The 17,761-nt window shown below is 48.7% G+C and overlaps 1 protein-coding gene across 2 annotated transcripts in view; it reads left to right on the top strand.

Annotated features, from left to right (window-relative positions):
• Nucleotides 1–432: 432 nt before the first annotated feature.
• EXTL3 (exostosin like glycosyltransferase 3) overlaps nt 433–17,761 on the top strand; it is a 114,596-nt gene continuing 97,267 nt past the window's right edge. For both annotated transcript variants that reach the window (XM_040059452.1, XM_040059453.1), the window contains exon 1: nt 433–535. The gene's annotated coding sequence lies outside the window, so the exon portion shown is untranslated. The remainder of the gene's footprint in view (nt 536–17,761) is intronic.

The following is a 17,761-nucleotide window of genomic DNA, read 5'->3' as shown; positions in this document are numbered from 1 at the left end:
CCCTTCGAGGCAGCATCGGACACCGACAACATGGCGGCTCCCTCATGAGGGGAATGGAGGGTGCGAGGCACGGGGGCCGCGCGCCTGCCTTTTAGGCGGGAAAACGGGTCCGCGCGCCGCGCGCGTGCGCAATGGCAAGAGCCGAGCTCGGAGAAGCTTCGGCTGTTCCCGGCAGGTTCCGGAGGTGAGAGTCTCGCTGCTCCCCGCCCTCAACCCTTCGGGTTTCTCCGCCCCCGCTTCGCCTATCTCCGCCCCTGCTTCGGCTATCTCCGCCTCTCTTCGTTAAGTTCCGCCGCCACTTCGGTAACTTCCGCCGGTTCGGTCGGAAATGGCCGAAGACGTGCGAGACCCAGCGGTTTAAGGGGAGAAGATCGGCCGGCTTCTCGGAATAAACCAACTGTGTCCGGCCCGTGGGGGGTGGGTGGGGGGGGGGAGCAGGGGAGGGCGGACGGAGCGGGAAGACGAGGCAGCAGCTATGGCTCCCCCCCCAGCCACTCGCGGCTCCGCCGGGAGGGCGAAGTGAGGGCGCCGAGAGGTAGGAGCGGACCGTACCACGCACGGGGAGAGGGGGAGGAGGGTGGGAGAGCGGTAACACGCCCCCCCAGGAGCCCCCCCCGCGGCAGCCCGTGGGGCCGGGTAAGGCGGGAATGGTACAGTCCGGGGAAGCCCCCTGGAGCGGCGGCCTGGGGGGGCCGCTCGGCTGGGGCGTCCCTGAGGGGCAGGAGCGGGGCGCAGGGTCCCTGAGGGCCGGCGGAGCTCTGGGCAGGGGTCCCTCAAGGCTGGGGGGGCTGCGAGAGAGGTTCCTCGAGGCTGGGGGAGCCGTGAGCGGGGATCCCTCAGGGCCGGGGGGATCTGATGGGGGTCCCTCAGGGCTGCGGAGAGCTGTGAGCGGGGATCCCTCAGGGGTGGCGGCACGGTGGGGAGAGATTCCTGAGGGCTGAGGGGTCTGTGAGGGGGTCGCTGAGGGCTGGGGGTTTGTGAGGGGGTCTCTCAGAGCTGGGGCCACGGTACGGGAGCTCCCTCAGGGTTCGGGGTTCCTTCAAGCGTGGTGAGGCTGTGAAGGGAGTCCCTCACCTCACGGCGTGAGAGGCACTGTGGGGGTGTCACACTGCCAAAGGCGACCCTCGCAAGGCTGAGAGAGCCCCTCAGGGCTGGTGGGTTGTGAGAGAGTCCATCGCAGCATGAGGGGCGTTGTGGGGGTCTCACAGAGTGATAGACACTGGAGGGGTCCCCACAAGCCTGGGGACCCTCATGGCAGAAGGACGGTGGTGGCAGGTGGTGCCCAGGTGCTGCTGACAGGGTCCAGCCTTTCTGCACGTCCTCCTTCCTGCATCCAGCAAGGATCCTGAGACCCACCCTTGTCCCGCCTGTGGATCCTCAGCGTCTAAGGGATCCTCGCATCCACCCTGGCCAGTGCAGCCCCATTTCTCCCACTCTGAGGCAGTGTCTGAGTCATGGTCCTTGTGGGGTTCTGCCGTGCGAGGTGGTGAGGACAGCAAGGACGAGGCTGCCCTCACTCTGGGCTTCTTAGCGTGGCCGGTACTGCGCTCCTGTGAGTTATTTGCTAAAGTTGAGATCCGTGTTATTCTTTTTTCCCAGCTGTTTTCCCCACATGAGGTCTCTTCCTGCTCAAGAAACAGCGGGATCTTTACCAAAAAATTTTACCTGTGTGGCGATAATAACAACCTAATGCCGACAGGCTAATGCCCCATTAGGCTGGTCCAAACCCAAACAATTTGGAGCCTGAAGGGGCTGGAAATGGTTCAAGTGGTATTAAGGATTCACAGAGATGCTGAGGAGCACTTTAGATAAGCTGTTCTGTTGCTGCTTGTGTGTGTTAAAATCCAAACATTGACCAGTTTCTGACCTCTTGTTGCTTTTGCGTGAGTCTGATAGACCGTGTTTGTTGATTCCATAATATGATAACTTGCCTTTAAAGTGCCTGGGTTTTTTGTGCTTGCAAGCCCTCCTGTGTGTGTGAAGAAGATTAAGTAACTTTGTTTCCTGAGAGGAGTGTCACATGCAGGTGATTATCTTAAGATATTTCTGTTCTCATGGCGAAATCTATGATATCCGAGATAGTAACATCTTGGAACGTGGGTTGGCGGGGTTTTATCAAGTACTGAGTAACCTTAAACTCATTTCTATGCAGAAATAGCATCAGAAATGAGCCACAGTCTGATTATGTGATGATGGGGAGAGAGATTCATCTCCTTCTGACAAATCCCTTAACTTCATGTAGCATCTGAGATCCCAGTTGTTATCATGCAGTGTTATCTGTACCCACTCAAGCCTTTGGGATGCCTCTGCTTTTCCATTTCTCCTTCCAGAAATGGGATTTTGCACGGGTTCAGCTCGGTGTTCAGCGATTCTGGGGCAGGGGTAATTGCCTGCCTTCACTGAGCAAATTTTTCCAGCAGCTCAGCTGTGGTACAGACAGTTCTTGAACTTCTTGATGCTGTGCTGCAGAAGGGAAGTCCAGAGCAGTTCTCTGGAATTCTCTGATTTTTCAAGTGGGGACTGTTAGCTCTCGTGTTTGTTTACATGATGGATTTTTGGCAGTTGTCAAGTCACAGCAAAAGCAGCAAATGCTGGGAACAAGTAAAACATGATTGTTGAATTGCCTTCACTTAGGCTGGGTCTCAATGATACACAAAATAAGATCATCATCATCATCATCTTTTTCTTCCCTTGGATATTTGTGGATCTCTGGGACTGTTTAGCTGATAAGTTGGATGATGTTGATGCATTCCCAAGTTTTGTTTGCTTATGGGAAGCCAGAGCCCTTCCTGAGCTTGCTTCCCATGACTATTAATTCTTGAAATGCCATGACACTTTCAGCTTTTTAGTTTTGTCTCTCCCCTTCTGGCTGTCTATTTTTTGTGTATATTTGTTTTATTTTTTTCCTTCCAGCCTCTGTTTTTGTTTTCTTTTTTTTTTTTTCTCCTTACCCTTTGACTCCTATCGCCTCTCCCAGTTGCCTTGCCTGTTTTCCCAGGGCATTCATTCCTCGTGCTGCCCACAGTAATGTTTTCACCAGGCTGGGAATTGCAGCTAACCGCAGATGTTACCTGTTTGATGCCAAGATCACGGCAGCCCTTTGTGAATTGCTTCCTGGTCCAGAGACAATTTTCCTGCCTTGGAGATCTCACAGAAACAGTGAACTGGAAGGGACCTCATGCTCATTGGCTCCTGTCTCATCACCGGGAGATTTTTCCTGCAATCTGTCCTAAATACCTTTATTTTTTGAGAGTTAAAATCCCTAACTCTGGGATTTTAACTCGGGGTAGAATATTTGGTGTTACCCCTAATGAGTGAAACCCAGAGTGGGATTCCTGTGCTTTAACCACCCAACAAGCAAAATATTGGGCTTTTTTTTTCTTTCCACGTGAAAAAAACCAAATGTAACTCATAGGCTTTTTTAGATATGCCACTCTGTACTGGAAAGACAAAAAAATACCTCTGCTGCTGTGTGGCTTGGCAGTGGGGAGAACATTCCCATGGGATTTGGGGGGCACAGATGGGGCCTCCAGTTGTCTCCTACAACCCGTGCTGACACTGGGCTAAAGCCAGCGCGGGTACGAGCTGCAGTTGTGGGGCTGCAAACCTCAAGAGCAGAGTTTTCTTCTCAGAAAACATTTGAAAGTGCTGTTTACTGGAGCTTGTCGTGGTCGAGTTGCAGCTCGGCACATGCAAATCGCGGTGGTGGATGCTGCCTGAGAAGGGGTGCAAAGCCAGTTTGAGGTTTTGGGGTTTGTTTAGGAAGGATAAAGGCAGAAGCATGTGCAGCTCCGTGGCTTGCAGCTCATCGATCCCCGGGCTGCCTGGGCGTAGGAAGCCTCCGGCGCTGGCCCACCAGGTAAATTGGTGTTATTACAGCACTTGCAGGGCCAGTTTTGAAGTGCAAATTGAAATCCCGTTTCTGTGAAGTCATTGCTGTTTGTTAATTGATGCCTGTTACCGGCAAGAGCAGTTCAGAGGTCTGACTAATCCATCTCGGATGAAAGAGGGCAGGTTTGGTTTAGATTTTAGGAAAGAATTCTTTGTTGGGAGGGTGTTGAGGTCCTGGCACAGGGTGCCCAGGGAAGCTGTGGATGCCCGTGGATCTCTGAAGTGTCCAAGGCCAGGTTGGACGGGGCTTGGAGCACCTGGGATGGTGAAAGGTGTCCATGCTCAGGAACAGGATGAGCTTTAAGGCCCCTCCTAACCCAAACCGTTCTGGGATTTGATGATCTGTCCCTGCTAATTAGTGGTAAATGGATAATGGTTTCTCAGGGCTGTGTTGACATAACCAATATCACTACAGAGTGATCTGTTCCTCAAGGGTAAAATCGAGTGAAATACAGAAAATTGAGACTTACAAATCAATCAGATCAATCCTGTAGGTTTTGTTTGGGTGGGACAGAACCCTAAACCTCCAAACCAGCATCTGCTATTAATCTGTAGCCATTAATGGACATAAGGACTATTTTAAAGCACATATTCTTAATGGGTCTCAGAATTTCTGCTCTTACACTCAGCTTCTTGAACGACTGGATCTTGTTGCCTGGAGTCGGGGAATGTTTTCTCTGTGCTATCCTCTGCCCTCCCCTTTCCCTGTGAATTATGGTGCATTAAGAAAATGTAGCACTTTTCTAATGCCAGTGCCTGCCTGAGAGTGGTATCAGAACATGGGATTAACCCACGGATTCTAAGAAACACTTTCAAGTTTCTTCAAATAGCAAATGTTAAGAGCATTTCCCAGTGCAGAAGTAACATTTTTATTCCGCATTTTATTTGCACAGTGCCCAGCTGCTTGGTCTTTTACCTGTCTTTTCTCATAAAGTGCTTTCTTTTATGGTTCAAAATACTTCCAGGTATCTTCTCATCTAGCTTTAATCTTAGGAACAGTGACAGTGCAGGTAGCCTGAGGTTTGTTTTCCTTCCTGTTGTGTTTTGGTACCAGCGTTGCCTGAAGTGTGGATTCCAGCGTCTGCCTCTGGATGAGCTGTTTTCCCGTTCAGTGCTACCCTTCAGTGTAACAAAGTCATCTCAAATCTGTGCCACAATATTTGGCATCGATGGATTCGTCTGGAAGTGAGTTGTATTTGTTTAAAGGCCACAGTGCCACGGAGCAGGAAGTGCATTGCCTTCCTCAGGGAACACTTCTCGACAGGCTGGGTGCTTTGTAAATGCAGACAAAGAGATGATGAATTCAAGTTTGGACGCTTAACGTGGAAATTGTCCTCTCTGCTTATAAAAACAACACGATTAAATCCATCCTACATCCTCCATTACGCTGTCCCATCAACACACCTCCACTTCCAACGTGAAGAGAAGCTTTCCTTTTCCCCATCCCATACGTACCCCACCTTCTGGGCCCAGGTTTGATGGAACTGAGCACACCACTTGTCTTGGTTTTGAAAGACAGTTGTCTGCCAGGGAAAACTAGAGCCTCCCTTGGAATGGAAAATGTAAACCCCCTTCCCTCCAAATTATTATAAGTTTGCAATTAGGGGCTCTCAGGCAAAGATATGGGAAATAGGAGTAACAGTTCTTCACTAGGAATATTAAAAAGGAAAATACAAATGTAATAATACAAAAAAAAAACAAGCAAGGAAGCAAACAAAGATCCTGGAAAAAGCCCTAACAGGCTCAGGGATACGAGCTGGCACCCTGGTGGTCAGGGTGTTGGAAGCAGTCCAAATAAATCCTCCTGGAATAACAGATGTGGTTCTGTGGAGTAGAGATGGTCCTGTAGAAAGTCCAGTAGTGGCGAGATGGGTCCAGTCTTCCTCCGGGAATCCAGTGAAAAACCAGATCCCTTGTGTCCTTCAGTCCCAGTTTTTATCTGGCTGGGAACAGCTGGCTCCTCCCCACTGTGTGCAGCATCTCCCAATGGGATGATGGAATGTGTCATGTCACTGGTGGGCCCTGATGGCCCATTCTCAGGAGATGTCCCCCTGGAGGATGGAGGGGTGGTGCAAGAGATAAGGAACACTGCCCCACCTGGATTTAATGGATGGGCCATTATCAGAAGGCATCTGCCCTCCTTCCCCCTGGAGGGGCAAGAGAAGGACAAAACATCTCCCAAAAAAACCCACCCTTCAACAGATAAAACAGAATACACATTTCTAGGTTACATAATCCAGTACATCACTGAAGGTGGGAAAGGCTTCTTTATCTTCTCCACCTGTGATCCAGTGCCTCTGCCTCACGCGTGACGCCGGAGCGCGTCGGGCTGGGACTCGTACGCGTCTTTTAGTGCTTCTATTGCGGGCACGAGGAAATCATTGTGCTGCTCTGTGTAAGCACTTAGTGGGGAGCGATGTGGTCTGGATTGTGTTGGTGTGGAGCAGAGGATATGCTGGGGAGTGCTGCTGACACGCAGATGATGCCTGGAAAAGGTTGGCATGGAAGTGTCGGAGCTTGCGACAAGATGGAGCTGCCAAGCAAGCGGGGAGCCTCGGAGTTGGGAGCAGAGCCTAGATATATAGAGCAGTGCTGTGAGCATCTTTCTGAAGGGGTCTGGAAAGTCTCAGCAGAACACTCCTGAATTCCCTACCAGAGCCTTTCTGTCTGCAGGGGAACTTGTGAGGGTCTGCAAGTAAAATAGGTTGGAAACCTTTGATAAAAGTGCAGCAGTGACATCAAAGCTGTGATGTGTGACCAGCAGGTGGGCAGAAGTCAGGACAGGATGATCTTGTCTTCCTCATTTAGAGGTAATTTGCTGGCCACATGAGTCAGGAGCCCACTGACTCCCAGCAATGCATTGTACATCTAATAATACATGTCAGGGAATAGGTTAGCATCATTCTCAGGTGATTAGTAAAGATAGCACCTCCATAGCAAATAGGAAGGAAAAAAACCCAACCAGTGCAGTGTTTAGCAAAGATATTTCTTTCCTTAGGCATCTCTCTTGGGCGGACCTTGGTGCTTGTAAATGAAACTGCTGCCTACCTTGTGTACCTTCATTTTAATGTGGGGATTGAGGAGGAGCCAGCTATCGGAAAAGCAGCCACAGATGGATGCCTTGGAAAGGTGCCACTAATTACTGTGGCGTCTGACAATTAGCTGTTGAGCCTTTCCTTGCAAAGTTCTCAACGGTGCATCCCGAAACAAAAACAAGGACCTGGGAAAAGGGGAGAGCTGTCCTTGTGATCTTGTAGGGGTGGTTGTTAAAAGCAGAAGGTGGAGCTGATCCTGAGGTGGTTCCCTTCCAGCAGAGCAGGTGAGATTTGATGGACCCAGAAGCATTTTGGTTTTTTTTGCTGCTGGTCTCTGTTGTAGTCTGCAAACTTCTTACACTCCTTACCTTTCGAACAGATCTGAGGCCACCGTTCTTCACAGGGAAAGCTGTAAATCAGTAACGTCTGCAAAGCGTCGTTGTTGATGTTAATCCAGGAATTTTTAACAAAAATCACCATGTAATAAAAAAAGATTCAAAGCAGTCTTGCAGTTGGTTTCTTGCATTTGCCTCCAGGGTCTTCTGACTCTGTTTTTACTTTGTGGCAATGATGAATAGCACCAAGCCTTTTGCCAGTGTCTCAAGGGTGTAGTTAGTCAGGAGTAACAATGGAGCTGGAGCTGGCAGGTATCTCAAGGTTTCTGTACACAAGCTGATCTCCCCCCAGCCCTCAAGGATCAGACCTGCTCTTTCTCTGGAAATTACTTTTACGTTGTTGGGACAATGATGATTTTGATTAGAAAGGCCAAGCCACAGAATTATTTCTCCCTTGTCGAAGGAGATGTTGGGGAAGAAGTTTTTGCTTCACTGGGTGTTTCGCTGAGCTTGTGTTTCAGGTGACATTGCTCGGGGGGCAGTGCCAGGGGCATCTTTGTGGGTAGTTTATACCAGCATGACCCAGGCTTTGCTCTGACTTGTGTCTCTGTATCGTTCCATTGCCGTGGAAGGAGTGACCTGGAATCTGCAGACAGATCTGGCGCCCGCTTCCATGTGCATCTCTGATCTCTGCTGCGTGCGCCGACACGCGAGCCTTGGGTTCCAGCAGCTCTCCCTGGGACAGAAAGTGGCAGCTGTTTGACAAATGCAACGGAGCAAGTGTTATAAAAAGAACCAAAGCGATTTTCCTCTCCTCAAAACTGATTAAAGCAGGAGCGGCATTGGGAATGCTGCTCGTGAGTAGAGGAGTCTCACTTGGACACTTTGCTGTCCCTGCACCTATTCTTAGCCTGTTTACCAAAAGCTGTTGTATGTGCATCGAGAGATCTCCCTGTTCAGGCTGTCTGTGCGTTTATGTGGAGTCTTTTGAGGAGAGAGGGGATTATATCCAAGCTTTTGTGTCACCTCCTGCTGCTTCTGTGCTTTATAACTGCTCAGGAAATACAGGTTAACGTTTCCATAGTGTCTGAGCGTGTCGCAAAATGTCTGTGAGGCAGGAAAGTGCTGCCCGGTACTCGTTGACACCGACCTTCGAATTTGAGATTTGTGACATGGTTGTACTGATTTCACAGCCTGCTGCTAGAAGGGGTGGCCTCGGTCCCTCTCCCTCTCTCAGCTCTGCAGTCCCTGTCTTTCAGATAATGCCCCAGTGAAGTGATTCAGTTTGAAAATCCAACAGCAAACTGCTTGAGGGATTTTTTCGTAGGAGATGGGAAGTCCCCTTAGTGGTTGGGAGCACAAGGCAAGGGCTGGTGCCTTGGGAGGTTTGGAGGGGGATCAGAGAAGAGTTTGGGTTGGAAAAGTACTTGGGGATCATGGAGTCCAATCATCCATCATCAGCACTGCCAAGGCCACCACTGCCCCATGTCCCCAAGTGCCACCTCCACATGGCTTTTAAACCCCTCCAGGGATGGAGACTCCACCACTGCCCTGGGCAGCTGTGCCAGGGCTGGACAACCCTTTAAGTCAAGAAATTCCTGCTGTTATCCAACCTGAACCTCCCCTGGCACAGCTTGAGGCCGTTTCTCTCATCCTGACCCTGTTCCCTGGGAGCAGAGCCTGATCCCACCTGGCTGCCCCCTCCTGTCAGGGAATTCCAGAGAGGGAAAAGTTCTCCCCTGAGCCTCCTTTTCTCCAGGCTGAGCCCCTTTCCCAGCTCCCTCAGCTGCTCCTGGTGCTCCAGCCCCTTCCCCAGCTCTGTTCCCTTCCCTGGACACGCTCCAGCTGCTCCATGTCCTTGTCCCAGAGGTGCCCCGCCTCAGAGCTGTGACAAGTCAGATGCCACTCTCTGCCCACCTGGGCTCACGGCCACCTGCCTGTGGGCCACCTCCCCCAGGTCCTTTGCCACCCAGCAGCTTTCCAGCCCCTTCCCCTGGCAGTCAGGGAGTGGCAGGTGAGGAAAGGGCAGTGGGACAGTGCCACAGCCACCGTGCTGTGTCAGGGAGCTGCCCCAGCACCTCTTTATCTTCCCTGCAGCCCCGGAGTGTGCTCAGGACCAAGGAGGGTGATTTAATGAAGCGCAGGGGCTCGTCCTACGTGAACACGCTGAATGGACAGGAATTGTTGGCTGTTGTCTATGGCTATGAAGGTCACCAGAATCACATGCTCATTTTTCAGCTCCTGGTTGCTGCTGGGTGCAGCAGAGCTTTGTGCTGACACAGGCAGTTCCTGTCAGTGGGGCTGGGGTGGCACTGAGAGAAGGAAATGCCACGTTTTGAAGGTTCTTGGTAGCGAGACGACTGGAAAAATGTGTATTGGGTACAGATTTTTCAGACTTTGGGGCTTCTTTTTATTGCCTGGCTTTTTATTCTGGTGTCTCCTTGCTATGTATTCCGCTTTTCTGTTTTGAGAAGTGAAATTAATAATCTCCCTTACTTCCTGTCCAATGGGAAGGAAATTCATCCTGGCCCAAGCTGAGCTGCAGATGAGACCTGTTTTGGGAACTGTTACGCAAAAGCAGAGGAAGAAGCAACAAACAGTTCTCAATTCTCTTTGAAATGCAGTTTTAATGGTTCCTTGGTAATTCATGCAATTATTTAATCGGCTGCACAATCCCTGGGATTATTATTCTTTCCAGGTAATAACTGGAGCAGTAAAGATATCTTGTAAATTGAAAAAAACCCCAAAACCCGAAGAATTGGCATATGTTGTTTGCAGTACCGTGTTTTAGTAATTGTTTGAAATGACCTTTTGGAATCTTGGAGAGAAAATTTGTTTGCTTGACTTTTTCCCAGATCAGCTCCTGGCAATCTCGATCTAGAGCAAAAATTGAGTTGTTTTGGGTTTTTTAATTACATTCTGACAGCAAAGCCTGTTTTTCTGTGTGCATTACTGTTGTTTGCTTTTTTAAAGGTTAAGCTCTATTTGACAAGACTTCCACAGATGGAAGTTTTTGAAACTTTTTGGTGTGATTGTTTGCCTGGATTTTTTTTAAGCCAGAATTGCTTATCCTGGGTATTAACAAAATAAACATTTATTTATTTTTTTATTTTATTTAAGGAGAAAATTCTCACTGTGCTTTTGAATGTCTGCAGATGGGATGATGAAAGGTCTGTGGGTTTTATGTCAGCTTTATTTGTGGCTTTGCTTTGGTTTTGTGTTATTTTGTTTTTGGGTTTTTTGTTTGCTTTTTTTTTTGTCTATTTCAGCTTTAGAGGTTGTAATGTGATGAGTTCATAGAACCTTACCAGGTTTAGGGAAAGGAAAAAAAAGGAATTTAATTTTTTTTTTTTAATGAAGTTTTAGCAGAGCTCTTGTGAAATCTGGTTCCTCAATGCCAGTGGGTTGTGGTCAGAGCCCGCTGTGGGTTTGGTTTGTAGGAAAATGTCCAATATCTGAGGGCCTTGCTCCGCACCAACGCTGTGTGAAACCTGCTCTTCTCAGGGCTGACACCAATGGTTCTTCCACTTTCCCTTTTGAAAATTCTGGCATTTTTCTGCTTTAAAATCTGACAGCCTTTGAGAGCCAAGGGTCAGAAAAACACATTGTGAAAATCTCTCAGCATTCCAGTTTTCACACGAGAGCCCACTGCTCTGTGTGTTTGCTGGAGCTGCACTTGTTGAGGCTGTGAGAGAGCCTTCTCCTCCAAACACACCGAAGAAAACTCCGTCAGAGCCCTGCCAAGGAGCAGGTGCCGCAAAATTCGGCTTCTGCCAGCTTTGGAAGAATTGCACTGATGGAGATCAGCGTCTCTAAAGGGAAGATTAAATCTCCAAAATGAGTGTCCGAGCTGGAACACGACAACAGATGCCAGGAATACGTCCAGCAGCTCAGTTTGGAGTTTCCCTTCCTCTCAGGCCGATCCCTCAAGGCAGCGCGGAGTCCTGAAGGGCTGAATCTGGAGCTGTTTCCACAGGGGACAGAAAGGACTGGAAGAATCAAAAGGGACCCAGCCACAATGATCTGGAGCCGAGTGAGCAGCAGCCTGTGTGATTTCAGCCTCCTCAGCAGGCTGGTTTTGCGCATCCCGACTTGAAAAAGTAGGTTTTTCATCCTTGGATCTGAATAGACAAACCTGAGGGGCTCCATATTTCCTGCTAAATTCCAGATAAGATCTTTTGCTGTTTGAACTTGCAAAGCAGATTAGGTTTGTGTTCTTCCCTGCTCGAAGGGTTCCTGCAAAAAGCTTGATCCACCCCTTCATTTAGTTGAGTCTGTTTGGAATGAACAATGTTCCTCAAGCTGTGAATACAAGAATGGTTTAGCTTTAAAAAAAAGAAAAACAAACCAAAACCAAAAAACCCTCCCCTGCAAACAGATGATGTAATGCCCAAGCTCCATGTTTAAACAGTAGCTGATTTGCCAGGGGATAAACCAGGGTGAAATCTGTCAGGCTTTCTAATTTCCCACATTCACCAGAGCTTTGTTCTTTTTGCTTTCAAATGCAGGGTACGGTTTGTGTGTCCACACTGTGTGGTTTCCTTCAGCTCCTGCAGCCAAAGAGTTTGTCCAGGGGCGAGAGAAAATGTTGCTGGAAACCTTTTGTTGCTATAAACCTTGATATGCATCTTTTTGGTTTTGAGTTTTACTTTGTGACTGAATTAAAATCCTGAGCCGTCCCTTTGAAGAGCTGCAGCGCAGGGTTTATTCTGAATTTGGGTCTCGTCTCTTTACAGGCACGTTCCTTTGGCCAAGCAGGATTCACCCCCTGCGAGGTCCCCGGGGCGCTGCTGGGTGGGAGACTCCTTGTTCTGCAGCTGGTTTGGGCTGCCTGTGGATTGTTTACTTGGTGTTCGGACTCTCCTCTCCCAGCCGGTTTTTGTACAAAACAAGGAACACTTAGTTTTCACACATTAAAAAAAAAAAAAGAAAAATTACCATGAGCAACGTTCTCTGCTGGTGGCAGCTCTGGTCTGTGTAGTGCTTTGTGTCTGCTGACAGGAGGGGACTTTGGCTGGGGAAGAGGGAGGTTTGATCAACACTCCCCTCCTCCTCCCTGGGATGGTCTGTTTATTGGAAATTTTTACTGACCTATTCCTTTAATCCTCAGTTTTGGCACTGTTTCCCAGGGCTGGTGTAAGCACAGGGCTTTGCCAGCCAGCAGGATGAACCAGGGCACACAACAGGGTTAGAGACACTCAGGAGCTGCAGTGCTGATGGAGGAGGGAAGATGTGACAGGAGAAATTGAAAGTGACAGTTAAAGGAATTGCTTCCATCTTTGGCTTTTTCTATGGAAAAGCAGAAAATGCCCATCTTTGAACTTGGAGCAGCTTCATCTTAAAAGCTGCCCCAATCTGGGGCGAGCCTCTTGGGGATGCCACTAATCCCACTAAGTGCCTACACAGAGCATTCCTGGGGATGTCATGACCCAGCCTGGCATGTGGGGTGGCTTCAGCAGTTTTTCTTCCTCTGAGCAGCGCTGGCAGAAAGCTCTGAGGGCGCCTTGTGCTGACGCCGCGCTGGGGCTCTGGAAAACAGCACTCGGGGAGAGATCACATCTGTGAGAGCTGACTCACAGCGTCGAGATCTGCTGGGATGTGCTGGTTTCAAACAGCTGGAGTTCAGAATCTCACAGAAACTCTGTGAGGGGTGGGAAGCTGAGGGGCTGTCCTGCAGCTGATGGTTTGTTTTCTCCATGGTTGAAAACTAAGAGTAGAGGGCCACTTGCAGTTTGTGGTGGTGTTGTGCTTGATCTGTTCTGTTTATTATGATTTTATTCCCCACACTCTGCTTGCTGCTTTGACTCCTTCCTCTTTGGCATTGTTTTCACATAAATCCTTTCCCTCAGAATTTCCCTGCTCCCTGCCAGCTGCGGAGCAGCTGGGAAGGTACCGGAAAACACAAACTGCTCTGGAGGGCTGCTCAGAGAGAGGCACAGCTTGTCCACGGAGCCTGGATTTAGCTGGAGCTCCCTGGATGGGCTGCACCACCCCATCTCCAGCAGTGGTGGGGATGTGTTGAGGAGCTGTGTGCTGCGGACAAGGAGCCTTTTGTTTGCTTGCCGTAGCAACCCTGCCTCTGAAAGCTGAGATGTTCTCACTCCCGCAGTGCCATTCCCGGGAATGCTGGTTGTTTCTCGGGGAGCAGGCCTGCTTTGGAGGGCTGAGCTCAGGGAACTGGTCTTTCTATCCCTAAACCCCATTTTGTTTGATGACAGGAGGTCTCCAGCCAGAAGAAGTCTGGTTTTCTGGTGGTTTTTTCCCTAAGAAGCAAGTCCTGCTGACTCTCATCTCTGCTCTGTCTCTTCTGGTGGGCACGATGTGCTGAATTTAAGTAAATTGTAGTCTTTGCTAAATATCTGTCAAATATTGACTTAGTCTGTAGGGTGAGCTGACTAAGCTGAAATTAATGGTGTAATTCCAGCTTGTTTGGCACGGATGTGGAGGCAGTTTCACTGCAGATGGTAGAGGAAATTAAGATCTTACCTTGACTGCAGCTCAAGGGGAGGAAAGAGAAGCCTTGGGCTTATATGGCAGTAAGGAAAGACTTAGAGACAGAGAAGGGGAGTGTTTGTAAAGATATTGAGGGTGATAAAAACTCTTCCCAATGAGTGAGGTCATAAGACAAGAATTGAGGTGGTGTTGTTAACTGCGTGCTATTAGAGATGCCATGAAATGATCTTCTGCGTTCTGGTCCCTTGCCATACCCCTGGGATAATTTTTCTAAATCTGCTGAAAACTAGATCTAAAAAAAAAAAATATACTATTTGGCTGCTTGAGGTTTTGGCACAGATCAACAGCCTCAATATCTGGTGCTGGTATCTGCTGGCTTTGTGTGTTCACCTCCGCAGGTGAACAACTCCACGTGCTCCTGAGGTGCTGCTGCAAAATGACAAAGCCCTGACACCTCCAAGCTGGCAAAGAAATGGAGATGCAAGGAGATGTCTGAAGGGATCCAAGTGATCCAAACGAGCTGATGGCAGAACTGGAGCTAAACCATGCGGCTTCCCTCGTGTTTCAGAGCCTGTCCTTCAAACTCCTGGGAAGCTTGTGGGTTTTTGAGGTTATTTTTGAAAGGTTTGTTGCTGGCGTAAATGAATCTTGGAACGCAAAACAATAAAGATGCAGCTTCAGTGACTGCAGGGATCTCAGGGCTGGTACAGGGAATCTGATGGAAGCTCATGTGAATGGAGAGCTCATGAGTTGTTTGGATTTTTTTTCACGCCCTTTTTTTCTCTTCACCCCTTAACTCTTCGCTGCAGGTAGTAAGACCTCCATTGTAACTTTCAGTTTTATGAGAGCTTTTTGTGCCCCCAATCGATTGGTTCCTGGCTGATCTTCAGCAGCCCAGAGAGCAAGTGTAATGCAGCAAATTCATTATATGCTAAAATATTTATTGTGTTACTGTAAAGGTCGCTGATGGCATGGAGGCTCTGTAAGATATGGTCCTGAATCTTTCCAAAGATGGTATCTGTCACCACTCTCTTTGGAGAGCAGTGTCTTAAAAAATACCTGGAACAATTTATCCTCAGCCCATGGTTTTGGAGGTATGTGTTTGGACTTTGTGTAGGTTAATAAATTACTCTTGTGCTGCATCAGAAAGTGGGCAGCTGTACTTAATTTTGTCATGTGTACTCTCACAGGCAGGTGTGGAGAAAGGAATCTTAGTTTAACCTTGCCCCTTTTTGCCTGATTTAAGTAATTTGCAGAATTGTATAATCAAATCTCCGCGGTGTGATTTCTATTCCGGTTGTAGTAATTTGGAGTTGTCAGTAATGCCTAAGGGCATTTTTTGCTCCTGCCTGTGTAGGAGTGAATTACTTGTTGCCTAACATCACCTGGAAAGGTAGCAATGAAAAGGTTTCCTGGCAATGAGGTGGGCTGCGACTTCCCTTCCCCCAAACCACAGAATGAAATGTTTAGCAAATGGATTCGGGGCTGGGAGGAACCTCTCAAACCCTTTCCACAGGTGCGGGAGTGGTGCTGTGTGACTGTTCCCCACTGCAGGGCCCTGCATAGCATGGGATACGTGACTGACCAATTTGCTGGTAGTTTTAGCATCTGCCTGGGATTAGTTCAGCCAGCTGATCCCCAGTTCCAGGCTATAATGGTGTGCCTTTAAGCACGGGTTAGATGATTGGATACCGAGGAGCATTTTGGAGTCCTGCCTTGCAAACAGAGCTTGTTAATTGAAGCTGTGCTCGCTGGCAGAGCTGCCTTGTAAAGTTCTGCTGTCTGTCCTCCCCACGATATTCCAGCCTCTCTGGTTTCTCATTGACTGCAGCCTGCCTGATCCTCCCTCTGCCTGCAGCTCCTCTGCCGAGCCGTGGCTTCTGGCTGCACATTTGTCACCTGTGGCCGCTCCTCTGGCTGTGAGGGGCTCTTTCCTCACTGCTCCGAGAGTTTTCGTAATTGGAAGTGAGCGCTGAAGGGGCTGCGCTCGTTGTTCGAGCTCTTTGCCCGAGTGTGCGTTTCAGGCAGCTGCAGTGAGGTTCAACAGCTTCGTCTGTCATGATCAGACAAAGCTCTAGATCATCCAGCAAATCTCTTGATTACGAGGGTGGAAAATAATACGCTGTGATTTACAGATGTTGCCGCACAAAAAGTGCTTCTGTGAATTCTCTGAACGGCAATATCGGGGGTACCTTTGGCATCCTCAAGTCTTTGAGTGCATCCATTTCCTGAATTCCTGCACACTTGTCTGGACATGGACATGGACAGCTGTTTTACACACAAGCAGAAAATGAATAATTTTTCAGTAGCATTTTAAGACAAGTTCAGGGATTACAGTGGGTCAAGGAGCCTTGAAGTTCACAGTAAAAAAGACAAAGGATGGTGGAGGCTGTTGCATTATGTCCCATTATAGCCAGGTTGAAAACAGCAAGGGGGACAAAGTATATTTTTCATTAATCCTCAAAACACCTTTTCCTTTCCTCCAGGAAGTTGTAGACAAACGTGAAAGCATTTTCTGGTGTCCATTGTGAGCAGGATCTCTGATGCAGCAGGCACAGAGGTCTCACCCCTGGTGCCAGAGGTGTGCAGCTGTGGTGGAGCTGCACCGACAGAAGCATTGCAGGTGTTTCTGAAGGGGTTTGAAGTATTTTCTCCTTTCTGAGCTCTCTTGGTTGTGGACTGGCTGACAGATCTGCAGAAGATCAGGAAGTGTTTTCACAAGCCCTGGAGGCTGTGGTACGCTGGAAGAAAGAGCTCCTGTGGTCTCTCCTGGCCGTGTGGCAGAGCAGTCTGGGAAGTGCTCAGATTGAATCTAAGCTTGGTTCTTGTTTGCGAGGTTTAGTTGTGATCTCGGTTTGCTGTGCAGCCACACTCTGCTTTCAGTGGGACAGGGAAGAGGGGAGATGGTGGGAGGATAGAAATATACTTGTTTTGGTTGGAAGAGCTCCTGAATTTATGGTGTTAGCTGCATTTCTGCTGAAGGTGAGGACAGCATTCGTGTGGGAGACATTTAGGTTTGGACTGTTTTCAACGGATCTGGTTGTTTATCAAGTTATTTCCTTTTTTTTAATTTTTTTTTTTTTTTTGGTCCTCCTTTCTCGAGGTCTGCTTTATAACCAGCAGAGAAAAGCACCCCTTTCTGCAGCACAGTTCCTCTTGAACCAGTGTGATTTCCTGTGCTCCAGCGGTGCCTGCTGCTCATGCTGGCTGCAGAGAGAGCCAGCCCAGCTGGCTCAGGTGTGCTGGGAATCGCTTGTGGCCAGCACTGCTGAGTGAAACCTGGGCCTTTGCAAGGCCAGACCTTGGCTGCTGAGTGGGTTTGGAGTACAAGCTCCTCATAGTTGCAATTTCCTCATGCTTGGAAGGAAAGAGGAGCTGATGTGGCCGCTGGATCTGATTAAACCCCGTGGTAGCAGGTTGGAGGTTTGAAGAGTATCTCTGGCCGTTTTAGTGAGAGGCATTTTGAAGAGGTTCAGATATCAGTGAAGAAAGCTGAAAGGCTTTGTTTTCACTCTCCTGGCCCTGGGAATATTGGTCAGTTTGTCAGCTGGGATCGCACTGCAAAGGAAAGGTCCAGCTGGGTGGGATGATGTCCTGGTAGCAAAGGAGGGAATGAGACGGTGCGTGGCTCCTTTTCCCAGTGGTTTTTGTATCTCTGATCAGATGTGCATTGGTGGAGGAAATTACACTGAAAACCACCACGGGGCTTTCTGTTTTAACTCCCTAACTTGAGCCTGGATCATACAAAGCAAACCCTCCGAGCCTGTGAAGGGGGTTTTGTGGAGGAATAAAGCTCATTGTCAGCAGCCGTGTTCAGATCCTTGGGAAATTGTGACCATTGTCTGGGCTATTATTGCTTAATAAAAGCTTTGCATTTCCTCATTCAGGGCCTTGAAAATCTGGTTCTGTGCTTTTAAAAATAACTCAGCGTGAGCCACAATTGGGAGCATTCATAGAGGAAATTCTTCAGCCATTTAAAACAAAGTGAAGGGAGGGAAAAAAATTAAAAAGCTCTCCTTGAAGTGCTTTTACTTATCCCTGAAGAGT

Source organism: Hirundo rustica, chromosome 3 (assembly GCF_015227805.2).
Source record: "Hirundo rustica isolate bHirRus1 chromosome 3, bHirRus1.pri.v3, whole genome shotgun sequence".
In the NCBI taxonomy this organism is placed as follows: Eukaryota; Metazoa; Chordata; class Aves; order Passeriformes; family Hirundinidae; genus Hirundo; species Hirundo rustica.
This window is presented reverse-complemented; position numbering and strand designations above follow the sequence as displayed.